The sequence below is a fragment of the Triticum dicoccoides genome, chromosome 3A (genome assembly GCF_002162155.2).
Source record: "Triticum dicoccoides isolate Atlit2015 ecotype Zavitan chromosome 3A, WEW_v2.0, whole genome shotgun sequence".
NCBI classification, from domain to species: domain Eukaryota; kingdom Viridiplantae; phylum Streptophyta; class Magnoliopsida; order Poales; family Poaceae; genus Triticum; species Triticum dicoccoides.
Window position 1 is genome coordinate 419,859,550 of NC_041384.1, and position 13,986 is coordinate 419,873,535.

A 13,986-nucleotide genomic window follows, 5' to 3' on the forward strand; every position below is an offset into this window, starting at 1 on the left:
GTTTTGTGCTCATGAAATTAATTTTGCTTTTTTACCAGGGAGCGATAAACTACCTACTCCAATTGTAGTGGATCAATATACAAATTTCTCAAGTCATCCTAATTTTTATAGTTTTTAAGTTACAGAAGTATTCGAAATAGTCAGATTGCTGCAGACTGTTCTGTTTTGACATATTCTGTTTTCTTTGTGTTGTGTGCTTATTTTGATGTCTCTATGGTTTTCTTTTTATGAGTTTTTGCCATAGAAAAGTTGGAATACAGTAGATATAATACAAAAACAAAATATGAATTGGTTTGATACAACACTTATAGTAATGATTTATTATTCTTATACTAACCGATCTCGCGAAGGCTTTGTTGAGTTTTGTGTGATTGAAGCTTTCAAGTTTTGCATTATCTTTCGATGGATTAAGGGAGTATGTAAGAGCCTAAGCTTGTAGATGCCCCGGCACCCCAAGCTATTATCTAAGAATGAGCAACCAACTAAGCTTGGGGATTCCCCCGAGTGGCATCCCCGCTTTCTTCCAACAACTATCGGTATTTTACTCGAGACTATATTTTTATTCGTCACATAATATGTGTTTTGCGTGGAGCGTCTTTTATGATATGTGTCCTTCCCTGCTTTATTTTGTGTTTTAAGTCCTAAATCCTTGCTGGACACACCTATTTGAGAGAGCCAAAATTATATCTTGACTTGTTAGAATTGCTCTCTATGCTTCACTTAAATTTTTTATGATCAATGGACTTGCCCTAGTGCTTCACTTATATCTTTTTGAACATGTGTGCTTTGTTACTTTTGAAGAAATGCACTGTTGCTTCACTTAGATTTATTTGAGAGTTATTAAAATTTTGAAGAAATTCTCTCTTGCCTCACTTAAATTATTTTGAGTGAAAGAAAATTTGTTATGTTCATGATCTTCACTTATATTTGTTTGAGCTTATGAAAAGCAACACATGAAAATTAGTCCCAAAGTGATAGATACCCAAGAAGGATAAATAAAAAAGGAAAAATGTCATGAAGATCATTGGAAAAAATAAGCTTGATTCTTAGTAATAGTTTCGAGATATGATGATGTGATATGTGAGTCATCTTGATGAGTAATTATGCTTTAGTAAGAATATTGGTGTTAAGGTTTGTGATTCCCTATGCATGCACGAAAGTCAATAATAATGCAATAAAATTATATCGTACTCGTGGTGCATTATTCGGTGTTAATTATGCTTAATGCTTGCTTATGAGATTATTAGTTTCTTGGTTGGTCGCTTCCCAATCTTTTGCTAGCCTTCATTTTGCACTAAGTATGACCTCTACTTGTGCATCCAGAATCCTTTAAACCAGTTTTGCCACATGAGTCCACTATATCTACCTATATGCAGTATTATTTTGCCATTCTAAGCAAATTTGCATGTGCCATATCTAATTTTCAAAATAAACTTCTATTTTGTGTGTTTGTTTCGCTCGCAGAGCAGTGAGGGGTGGCTAATATTTTCCATGCTAGATGTGTTATTCTCAAGATGAATGTTTATTCACTTGTCATAGCACGAGAGTATGGCAAAGTTATTAGGGATGCCCAGTCCCGAAATGCAAAAACAAATGAATTTACTTTATATTGTCAAATAATAAATTCCTTGGAAAGTGTTGGTATGGAGGGCAACTGTGGATACGGCTAGCCATGGAAAGTGAAAGTTATGGTGGAAAAAGGAATAAACTTTATTTTCTATTTGGGAACTGCCTATGATATATCTATGCATGGAAAGTATTAGGAACTCTAAGTCGTTTTCGTTGATGGGATGGATACACCTCCCAAAATATTGTTATCTCAATTTTTTCGCTTTGAGCTCTAGCACCTCTACAAATCCCTAATTCCCTCTGCGAAGGGCCTATCTTTACTTTATGCAATTTTTATTTTGAGTCTCCATATTCTCTTATAAAAGCACCAACTAGGAGGCAAAATGATTTTCTTAAGTATTGGGTGTAGTTAATATTCGAGTGTGTTTCATGAATGGATCAATGTTTGAGCATGATGGGCTAGGGATAACTTATTTTAGCGTTGATATTTTGAAAGACATGGTTGCTTGTTGATATGCTTGAGTATCTGAATTATTATGTCAAGACTAGACTATTGCTTTGAATCACATAAAAGTCAAAATGTCCATGCTATAAATAAAAGAATATGATATGACATGATGAACAGCGCTCCGCATCAAAAATTATGTTTTTATCACTTACCTACTCGAGGACGAGTAGGATTTAAGCTTGGGGATGATGATACGTCTCGAACGTATCTATAATTTTTGATTGTTCCATGCTGTTTTATTATCAATCTTGGATGTTTTATAATCATTTTATAGATATTTTATATCATTTTTGGTACTAACCTATTGACATAGTGCCAAGTGCCAGTTGCTGTTTTTTCCATGTTTTTTACATCACGGAAAATCAATATCAAACGGAGTCCAAATGCCCCAAAACTTTACGTAGATTTTTTATGGATCAGAAGGAAGATGTTGTGTCCTGGTTGAACCAGGGGGGAGTCTCGAGGAGGGGACAACGCACCAGGGTGTGCCAGGAGGCCCATGCGCGCCCTAGTGGGTTGTGCCCACCTCGGGTGCCCCCCGGACCGCCTCTTTGCTCTATAAATATCCCAAAAATCCCAGAACCCTAGGGGAGTTGATGAAATATTCATCCAACCGCCGCAGAGTCTAGAACCACCAAATACAATCTAGACACCATGACGGAGGGGTTCACCACTTCCATTAGTGCCTCTCAGATGATGCATGAGTAGTTCTTTGTAGACCTTTGGGTCCGTAGTTAGTAGCTAGATGGCTTCATCTCTCTCTCTCCCTCTTGATTCTCAATACAATGGTCTCTTGGAGATCCATATTATGTAACTCTTGTGCGGTGTGTTTGTTGGGATCGATGAACTTTGAGTTTATGATCAAATCTATCTTTTTATATCCATGGAAGTATTTGAGTTTGTTTGATCTATTTTATGCATTATCTCTTATAGCCTCATATTTCTTCTCCAATATTTAGGTTTTGTTTGGCCAACTTGATCTATTTATCTTGCAATGGGAAGAGGTGCCCGGTAGTGGGTTCAATCTTACGGTGCTTGATCCCAGTGATAGAAAGGGAACCGATACGTATGCATCGTTGCTACGAAGGATAAAAAGATGGGATCTATATCTAGCACCATAAATAAACGGATCTCGTCTACATCATTTCATCGTTCTTATTGCATCACTCCGTTTTTCCATGAACTTAATACACTAGGTGCATGCTGGATAGCGGTCGATGTGTGGAGTAATACTAGTAGATGCAGGCAGGAGTCGGTCTACTAATCTTGGACGTGATGCCTATGTAATGATCATTGCCTGGATATTGTCATAATTATTTGAGGTTCTATCAATTTCCCAACAGTAATTTGTTTACCCACCGTTTTCTATTTTTCTCGAGAGAAGCCACTAGTGAAACATACGGCCCCCGGATCTTCTTTCTCATATATTTGCCTTTGCGATCTATTTTTCTCTTGCTTTTATTTTCAGATCTATTAAACCAAAAATACAAAAATACTTTGCTTCACTTTATTTTATTTGCGATCTATTTATTCAATCTATCACAATTTTCTCCCATCCACTCACCGTTTGAGGCGTCGTTACCCGAAAGGGATTGACAACCCCTTTAACACGTCGGGTTGCGAGTGGTTGTTATTTTGTGTGCATGGGTTATTTACGTTGTGTTGCTTGGTTCTCCTACTGGTTTGATAACCTTGGTTTCATATCCGAGGGAAATACCTACCGCTGTTGTGCTGCATCATCCCTTCCTCTGTGGGGAAATACCGACGTAGGTTCAAGCGACATCAGAGACTTCAACCCACGAAGGGTCACGGTTGCGCGAGTCCATGGAGGGCTCCGCCCATGAAGGGTCCACAAAGAAGTAACCTTGTCTATCCCACCATGGCCATCGCCCACGAAGGACTTGCCTCACTTGGGTAGATCTTAACGAAGTAGGCGATCTACTTGCCCTTACAAACTCCTTGGTTCAACTCCACAATCTTGTCGGAGGCTCCCAAGTGACACCTAACCAATCTAGGATACACCACTCTACAAAAGGTAATTGATGGTGTGTTGATGATGAACCCCTTACTGTTGTGATTCAAATGATAGTCTCCCCAACACTCAACTCTCTCTCACAGATTTGGATTTGGTGGAAAGATGATTTGAGTGGAAGCAACTTGGGGAAGGCTAGAGATCCATATTCTTGTGGTTGGAACGGAATATCTTGGTCTCAACACATGAGTAGGTGGTTCTCTCTTAGAAAATGTATGTTGGAAGTGTAGGCACGTTTTGATGGCTCTCTCCACGAATGAAGAATGGGTGGAGGGGCATATATAGCCTCCACACAGAATCTAACTGTTACACACAATTTACCAAACTCGGTAGGACCGAATCATGAAACTCGGTCAGACCGATTTAGTTCAAAATGTGAACGTTGGGCTTTTCAGTGGGACCGAAATGTGAACTCGGTGGGATCAATTTCATTAGGGTTAGGGCATAACGTAATCCTGGTGAGACCGATCACATAAACTTGGTGAGACCGATTTCTGTAATAGGCAAATAGAGAGTTGGTCAGGCAAACTCCATGGGACCAAATCGCTCATTTTGGTGAGACTGAAACATTACGAAAGGCAAATAGAGAGTTTGCATTGCGAACTCGGTGGGACCAGTCGCTCATCTCGGTTAGACTGAAATGTTACGAAGGGAAACAAAGAGTTTTCAATCCCATCTCGGTGAGACCGAACTGACTAGGGTTTCTAGCTGTGGCTATGTCAAATGAACTCGGTGGCGCCAGATAGATCAAATCGGCGGGGCCGAGTTTGACTTTTGGTTTGGGACATATGTGGATATGAGAAAGTGGTTCAAGGCTTTTGAAGCATATCACTAAGAATTTTTAGCAAGTAATCCATCAAGCAACACCTCATCCGCTTTTAATAGTATTGGCTTTTCCTATGGACTCAATGTGATCTTGGATCACTAAAATGAAAATGTAGAGTCTAAGCTTGAGCCAATATGTGTCCTTAGCAATTTGAAGGGTCCACATTCCTAGTCCATGCCATGCCAATCATTGAACTTTCTAAAATGATCATCTTGAAAGAGCATTAGTTCAATGAGCTATATGTTGTTAGGAATTACCAAAACCACCCAGGAATAGTTGCACTTTCAGATGAAGTGCTCACTGCAGTTGAGGGGAAGGCTCGAGGAGGACGGTGACGGTCGAAGGGCGGTGGGATTGATGGCGGCAGTGGCAGATGGCGCCGAGGAAGAAGAAGTCAAAGGCGACGTCTGCGGCGTTCCTCGATCCCAATCTACGGCGTAGTCGACGGCGGCGGCGACGACGCTCCTCCGGCACACCAGTAGACGGAGGACGGTGGCCGGTGGCTGGTGGCCGCAGTGGTGAGGCAGTGTGGCGGCGAGATCGCTTGGACATGGGCAGAGCTGGGGAGGCCAAAAGGGAGAGCAGGGTGGGTCTGGGAGGGGCAGGTGGGAGAGATGGCAGGGGGAGGCCGAGGCATCGCCCTTATCCCCTATTCGGGTGCGGTCGAAGGAACAGAGCATGCGGGTCAGGGGGAGAAGATGATAAGGGGACGGGTGATGAGGACATCAATACCATTGTTACACCCACAACCCCTGCTGCTATACATACTGGACCAATTACTAGAGCACATGCATGCCAGTTGAATTACCGGGTACTTTCATTACTTGGTAACGGTTCTAATGTTCATGAGAATATGATGCTGCCTAAATTGGATACATTTGTTTTGCTTACAAATGAAGGGCCTAGCTTGGACAAGAAATATGAACCTTGGAGCAAGTTCAAGCATGGAGATGATGGCGTGCGCAAGGGAAACAAAAACGGAGTTACAAATGATGATTCCAGGACTTTGAAGCCACCATAATGAGTGCATGAAGGCTTGGACGAAATATACAAGATGCCACTTCATAAATTTCGTCCACAGGCTATCCTAGGTGCTGTGTCACCTTATTTTTGGGCCAGGCCCATGTAATTTTGAAATACTTGATTATAGGCTGTTTTTAGAGTCCGTATGTGTGGGGAAACAGGAGTTAAGGTTGGTTTCGGACCCCTCCTCCAAGGGCCACGAAATTCCCCCTCTCTCCTCCATATATATAGCCCTTAGGGCATCGTTTAGACCTTGGGTTTTGTTTAGATTAAAGTTCGCCATAGCTACAACTTCGTGTACTTTGTTTGTGTTCAACGACCAGACAAAGGCATCACAGAACCCCACCTTGATCAAGAAAGCTTTCATCTTATATTCACAATATCCAGATTGCAATCTCAGTTTCTTGCTTGTTCTTCATTTGCTTATAGGAAACAAACCCTCATGGTCAGGTTGATCGTGCTCCGGCGTGGTCAATAACCCCTCGAAAGTTGGTTTAGCGATTGCTAAGGCGCGACGTCTCGCACGTTCATAGTCGGATCGTCAAGGTCGACTCCCACAGAAAATGATAGCCATCGTCTCATCGAAACATCAAGACACCCTTGCCTCTATCAAGTGGTATCAGATTTCCAGGTTGCTCAGTGAGATTTTACAGTTTTTCGTAGTTTAGATCGAGACTGTTCTTCATACCTACAGTCCACGAAAAAGCCACAAAAAATTAGGGTTAGTTCATCATATCTGAACCAATCTGAGCCTTTGCATAATCTTTTTAGGGTTTTGCATTGTTTAATATGCGGTTGCATCGTCGTGTCTAGTTGCTGGTCTTAGTGTCTAGTCCTTTATAGTTTCGAGTTTTATTCACAAGTAGTCACGCCGCCGCCGCATCATCATCATCACCGCTGCCATATACCACCATCATCGTCACCGCTGCCATATACCACCATCGTCATCACCGCTGCCATATACCGCCAACGTCATCGCCGCTGCCATATACCACATATCCACCGCCATCACGATAATCCGAGTCCACCTCCATCACAGATTCGCCACCAGTCCGTATTCCATCGCCCTACATATATTCACCACCAGTCCGAGTTCCACCAGATTCATCTCCACCACCAGTCCTAGTCTGACTCTAGTATTTGTTGCATTGCTTTCGAGTTTCAGATCACGTGATACTTCGAGTCGTGACAGAGTAGGACTCCCGAGATTCCGTGCTACCCGTAGTAGAAAAATAGTTCCAAACTCCAAAAAAATTCAATTCTGGCTAGGTAGTTTTTAGACCATTTGTAGACTTTTTCGAAAAAAAATTGTTAGTGTGGAAAATTCTGTCTAGGCAGTTTTTAGACCATTTGTAGACTTTTTTGGAAAAAATTGTTGCAGAGCAAAAAAAAGAGAAAAAAGTGCAAAAAAAGGTGAAAAAAAATTCGGAGCGTGCTCCTCCCTTGTTTACGTGCAGCGTCGTGATTTTGTTACTGTTCTAGGCTCGCGTCTCTAGCACGGTCTAGCCTAGGACCAGCACAGTACTGTCGTTGAGCGTTTACTCAACTTTGCATCTCTGAATTGATTATTGCTGACCCTTTTTGCTACCATATTATAAGCCTTCCCAGCTCCACATACATCTACGTCGTGCATTTCACTCTCCCTGGTAATCGCTCTATCCAAGCTTTGAGAGTTTTGACTACGACGGCTACCGATCACCGCCTGCTGCTGGGTGAGAACTGGTAAGAATTTGAGATTTGCTTGACGGATTTGTGACACCCATCATCACCTCTTGTTAGTAGTCTGTAGGATCATATTCTTGTGTGTTTCTACAGCTGCTAACCATGGCAGGATCACAAGCCGACGAGACTGACTTGGAGAACATGACGAGTAAGGACTTGCATGATAAATTTCAGCAAATGATGAGTGGACAAGTGCAAGATGTGCTAAATAGATTTGAAGAGGCCATGGAGAAAATAGATGGCATGGAGAAGATGTTCGAAACAAAGCTCGATAACAAGTTTAATGAATTGCTCACGCATCTTCCACCACCACCACCGACTGCACCTAATGCACCTCTACAACAACAACAACAATAACAACAACAATAACATCGCCTTCCAAATCAAGTGAGACGAGCATAGTGCGTTCCCATTGACCCTGGGCAAAAATCTGGTGTCGTTGTTGATGCTTCTGTAGCTCCTGCTGCTACTGTAGAGCTGGTGGACCATTATGAGGATGAGGTTGATCAAAATCAGAACTACGTGCAACCACCAGCACCACCACCACCAGGTCACCCTTAGGTATATCATCGCAACGGTAGGGCTGCACCACCACCTGAGGTACGAGATCATGTCCATCTTCCTAGACTAAAATTGAATATTCCACCATTTGAGGGTAGATATGTTCCTGATATATATCTTACTTGGGAGTTGGAAACTGAACAATGATTTACATGTTTACAATATCATGAGGAGAGACGTGTTCCTGCTGCTGTTTCTGCTTTCACTAGCTTTGCATGTGTTTGGTGGTCTGAACATTGTAGATTATACCCTATTCCAGCTACTTGGGCTTCTTTGAAAACTGCTATGCATACTCGTTGGGTTCCATCATATTATCAACGTGAATTACTTCAAAAATTGCAGCTTTTAAGACAAGGAAAAATTCTGTAGAAGAATATTATCAGGAATTACAAACTGGCATGATTAGATGTGGTATTGTTGAGGAGAATGAAGCTATGCTTGCATGTTTTATGGGTGGATTAAATAGAGAGATTCAGACCATTCTAGAGTATAAGGAGTATAATAATATCACTCGTTTATTCCATCTTGCTTGTAAAGCTGAACGTGAAGTGGAGGATCGACAGGCATGGGAGCGAACTAACTTTTCTGCAGGTCGATCTTCATCATGGACACCACGTGCATCCTCTACTTCCACTGCACCAGCACCTCCATTAGGTGCCACCTCCAGTCGTGATACAAGAAAGCAGGCACAACCACCACTATCTGCAAAGAGCACACCTACCGGGCCTGCGCAGAGCTATTCTTCTTCCATGGCATCAACAGGGCACACAGGTGATATTATTTGTCGTCGTTGTAAGGGAAGAGGACATTTTGCGAGAGAATGCAAATCTCAGCGTGTGATGATTTCTACTGAGGATGGTGGGTATGATTCCGCTAGTGACTATCATGAGTAGACTTTGGCTGTTATTACACATGAAGAACACTATGGAGATGATTCTAGTCATGAGACGCAATACATGGCTGCTGAAGATGCTGACATGTATGAATGTTTAGTTGCTCAATGTGTTCTGAGTGTGCAGGTTACACAAGATGACAAAAATCAGAGGCATAATTTGTTCCATACACAGGGAGTTGTGAAGGAAAGTTATGTTCGCGTCATCATAGATGGAGGGGGCTGCAACAACTTGGCTAGCATGGAGATGGTGGAGAAGCTATCTCTCACCACAAGACCACATCCACATCCACATCCTTACTACATCCAATGGTTCAACAACAGTGGCAAGGTTAAGGTAACACGTACTGTTCATGTGCATTTTAGTATCTCTACATATGCTGATTATGTTAACTGTGATGTGGTACCCATGCAAGCATGTTCCTTATAACTTGGTAGACCATGGCAATTTGATAAAAATTATGTACACCATGGTAGAAACAATCAGTATACTCTTGTTCATAAGGACAAAAATATTACTTTGCTTCCTATAACTCCTGATTCCATTTTGAAAGATGATATTAATAGAGCTAATAATGCAAAACAGGAGCAAAATAAGAGTGAAAATCAGATTGTGGCAAAAGAATTTGAGCAACAAATGAAGCCTAATAATAAACCATCTAGTGTTGCTTCTGAAATTAAATTGAAAAGTGCATGTTTACTTGCCACCAAATCTGATATTGATGATCTAGATTCTAGCAAATCTATTTTCTATGCTTTTGTGTGTAAAGAGGCATTATTTTCATTCGAGGATGTGCCTTCCTCTTTGCCTCCTGCTGTCACTAACATTTTGCAGGAGTTCGCTGGCGTATTTCCACAAGATGTGCCACTGGGATTACCACCTATTCGAGGGATTGAGCATCAAATTGACTTAATTCCCGGTGCATCATTACCCAACCGTGCACCATACCGTACCAATCTAGAGGAGATGAAGGAGATTATGCGTCAAGTACAAGAGCTAATCGACAAAGGTTATATACGCGAATCCCTTTGTTCTTGTGTTGTTCCTATCATTTTAGTGCCGAAAAAGGATGGTACATCGCGTATGTGCATTGATTGTAGAGGCATTAGTAATATTACTATTCGTTATCGTCATCCTATTCCCAGGCTAGACGATATGCTTGATGAATTGAGTGGCTCTACAATATTCTCCAAAGTTGATTTGCATAGTGGATACCATCAAATTCGTATGAAATTGGGAGATGAATGGAAAACAACATTTAAAACTAAGTTTGTATTATATGAGTGGTTAGTCATGCCTTTCGGGTTAACTAATGCACCTAGTACTTTCATGAGATTAATGAACAAAGTTTTACGTGCTTTCATTGGACGATTTGCGGTAGTTTACTTTAATGACCTATTGATTTATAGCAAATCTTTGGAGGAACATTTGGAACTTTTATGTGTTGTTTTTATTGCTCTACGTGATGCACATTTGTTTGGTAACCTTGGGAAGTGCACCTTTTGCACCGACCGAGTATCTTTTCTTGGCTATGTTGTTACTCCACAGGGAATTGAAGTTGATAAAGCCAAGATTGAAGCTATTGAGAGTTGGCCGCAGCCCAAAACGGTCACACAAGTGAGGAGTTTCCTTGGCCTCGCTGGTTTCTATAGGCGTTTTGTGAGAGATTTCAGCACCATTGCTGCACCTCTCAACGAGCTTACAAAGAAGGGTGTGCCTTTTGTTTGGGGTACCGCACAGGAAGAAGCCTTCACGATATTGAAAGATAAGTTGACACATGCTCCTTTACTCCAACTTCCTGATTTTAATAAGACTTTTGAGCTTGAATGTGATGCTAGTGGAATTGGATTAGGAGGTGTGTTATTACAAGATGGCAAACCTATTGCATACTTTTCTGAAAAATTGAGTGGGCCTAGTCTGAATTATTCTACTTATGATAAAGAATTATATGCTCTTGTTCAGACTTTAGAGACATGACAACATTATTTATGGCCCAAAGAATTTGTTATACATTCTGATCATGAATCTTTGAAACATATTAAAAGTCAAGCTAAACTGAATCGTAGACATGCTAAATGGGTTGAATTCATTGAGACTTTCCCTTATGTTATTAAACACAAGAAGGGTAAAGAAAATGTTATTGCTGATGCATTGTCTCGTCGCTATACTATGCTTTCACAACTTGACTTCAAAAATTTTGGTTTGGAGACCATCAAAGATCAATATGTGCATGATGCTGATTTTAAAGATGTAATGCAGAATTGTAAAGAAGGAAGAACGTGGAACAAGTTCGTCATTAATGATGGATTTGTGTTCGATGCTAACAAGCTATGCCTTCCAGCTAGCTCAGTTCGTCTTTTGTTGTTGCAGGAGGCGCATGGAGGAGGACTAATGGGCCACTTTGGCGTGAAGAAGACGGAGGACGTACTTGGTACACATTTCTTTTGGCCAAAGATGAGAAGGGCTTGAAACACCCTCGATGCGGCTATATCTCCCCCGTGTCGAAGCACGACTTAGAGGCATAACCGCATTGAAAGCAATGTCGCAAGTCAGGTAATCTTCACACAACCCATGTAATACATAAGGGAAAGAGATACATAGTTGGCTTACAATCACCACTTCACACAAATACATAAATAAAGCATTACATCATCCAGTTACCAACAAGGTCCGACTACGGAACCAAAACAAAAGAAGAACCCCAAATGCGACAAAGGTCCCCGATCGACCCCAACTGGGCTCCACTACTAGTCAACTAGAACGAAACAACACAAAGGACAAGATCTTCAACGAGCTCCTCCTTGAGCTTGGTTGCGCCATCTGCACGGACTCATCGGCACCTGCAAACTGGTTTTGGAAGTATCTGTGAGTCACGGGGACTCAGCAATCTCGCACCCTCGCGATCAAGACTATTTAAGCTTATGGGTAAGGTAAAGGTAAGAGGTGGAGCTGCAGCAAGCGACTAGCATATATGGTGGCTAACATACGCAAATGAGAGCGAGAAGAGAAGGCAATGCACGGTCGAGAAACTATGATCAAGAAGTGATCCTAGAACAACCTACGTCAAGCATAACTCCAACACCGTGTTCACTTCCCGGACTCCGCCGAAAAGAGGCCATCACGGTAACACACGCTGTTGATTCATTTTAATTAAGGCCAACTTCACGTTTTATACAACCGGACGTTAACAAATTCCCATCAGCCCATAACCGCAGGCACGACTTTCGAAAGTTCAAATCCCTGCAGGGGTGTCCCAACTTAGCCCATCACAAGCTCTCACGGTCAACGAAGGAATAGACCTCCTCCCGAGACATTCCGATCAGACTCGATATCCCGGTACAACAAGACATTTCGACAGGGTAAAACTAAACCAGCAACACCGCCCGAATGTGCCGACAAATCCCGATAGGAGCTGCACATATCTCTTTCTCAGGGCACACCGGATTGTCTAAACTTCCGGTAGGCCAGCCCAGAGTTGCCCCTGGTGGCCACCGGTGGCTGACAAGTTGGACCAACACTCAGAGGAGCACTGGCCCGGGGGTTTAAAATAATGATGACCCTTGGGTGTGCGACCCCCAAGGGAAAAGAAAAGGCTGGGTGGCGAATGGTAAAACCAATGTTGGGCATTGCTGGAAGAGTTTTACTCAAGGCGAACTGTCAAGGGGTTCCCACTATTACCCAACCGCGTAAGGAACGCAAAATCCAGGAACATAACACCGATATGACGGAAACTAGGGCAGCATGAGTGGAACAAAACACCAGGCATAAGGCCGAGCCTTCCACCCTTTACCAAGTATATAGATGCATTAATTAAATAAGATATATAGTGATATCCCAACAAGTAAACATGTTCCAACAAGGAACAACATCTCCATGTCTCAACGAGGAGCAAACTTCAATCTTCACCTGCAACTAACAACGCTATAAGAAGGGCTGAGCGAAGCGGTAACATAGCCAATCAACGGTTTGCTAGGACAAGGTGGGTTAGAGGCTTGGTTCAACAATATGGGTGGCATGATGAGCAAGTGGTAGGTATCGCAGCATAGGCATAGCAAAAGAGCGAGCAACTAAGCAAGCAAAGATAGAAGTGATTTCGAGGGTATGATCATCTTGCCTGAAATCCCGCAAGGAAGAAGAACGAGTCCATGAAGAAGACAAACGGATGTAGACGAACGGGTCCTCACAAACGCGACGTTACCGGAACCAACCCGAAGAAGCAACACCGGAAATAAGCACACAACATAGTAAACAACCACCACAAAATCATGGCATGATGCACAACCAAGTATGATGCATGACCGGTTTAAAGAAGCATGGCATGGCCAAGTGCACAAACAATCCTACAAATTAAGTGGAGCACAATATGCAACGGAGTTGCATATTGAAGAAAACACCACATGACTTATTTAGTTCTCTCTCGTTTATGTACCCAACAAGATTAAATGTTGTTATCATGGCAAGAGGTGAAGCAAATGAAAACTACCAATCTAGTCAAGGTTAAATGAGGCCGGAAGCAACGAACAACAATTCCGGAAACTCCTCATGAGCATATTATAGATTTGGTACTGTTCTTCCCTAAAGACAATTTTAGAGTTGTTTAACATGCAAATAAAGGTCACCATGTTAAACTAGGCATTTTTCTACCCCATTTACATATAAAGTTTGTTAGAATTGGAGCTACGGTTGAATATTTATGAATTAAATCATTTTAACATGGCATAGGAGTAAATTTAACCAAACATCATTTTAAATATTTTATACATAGATGAAATGACATAATATGAAACTACACACAATTCTAAGCAACTTTCATATATAATTTATTTAGATCCGATGCACGGTTGGTAGGTTA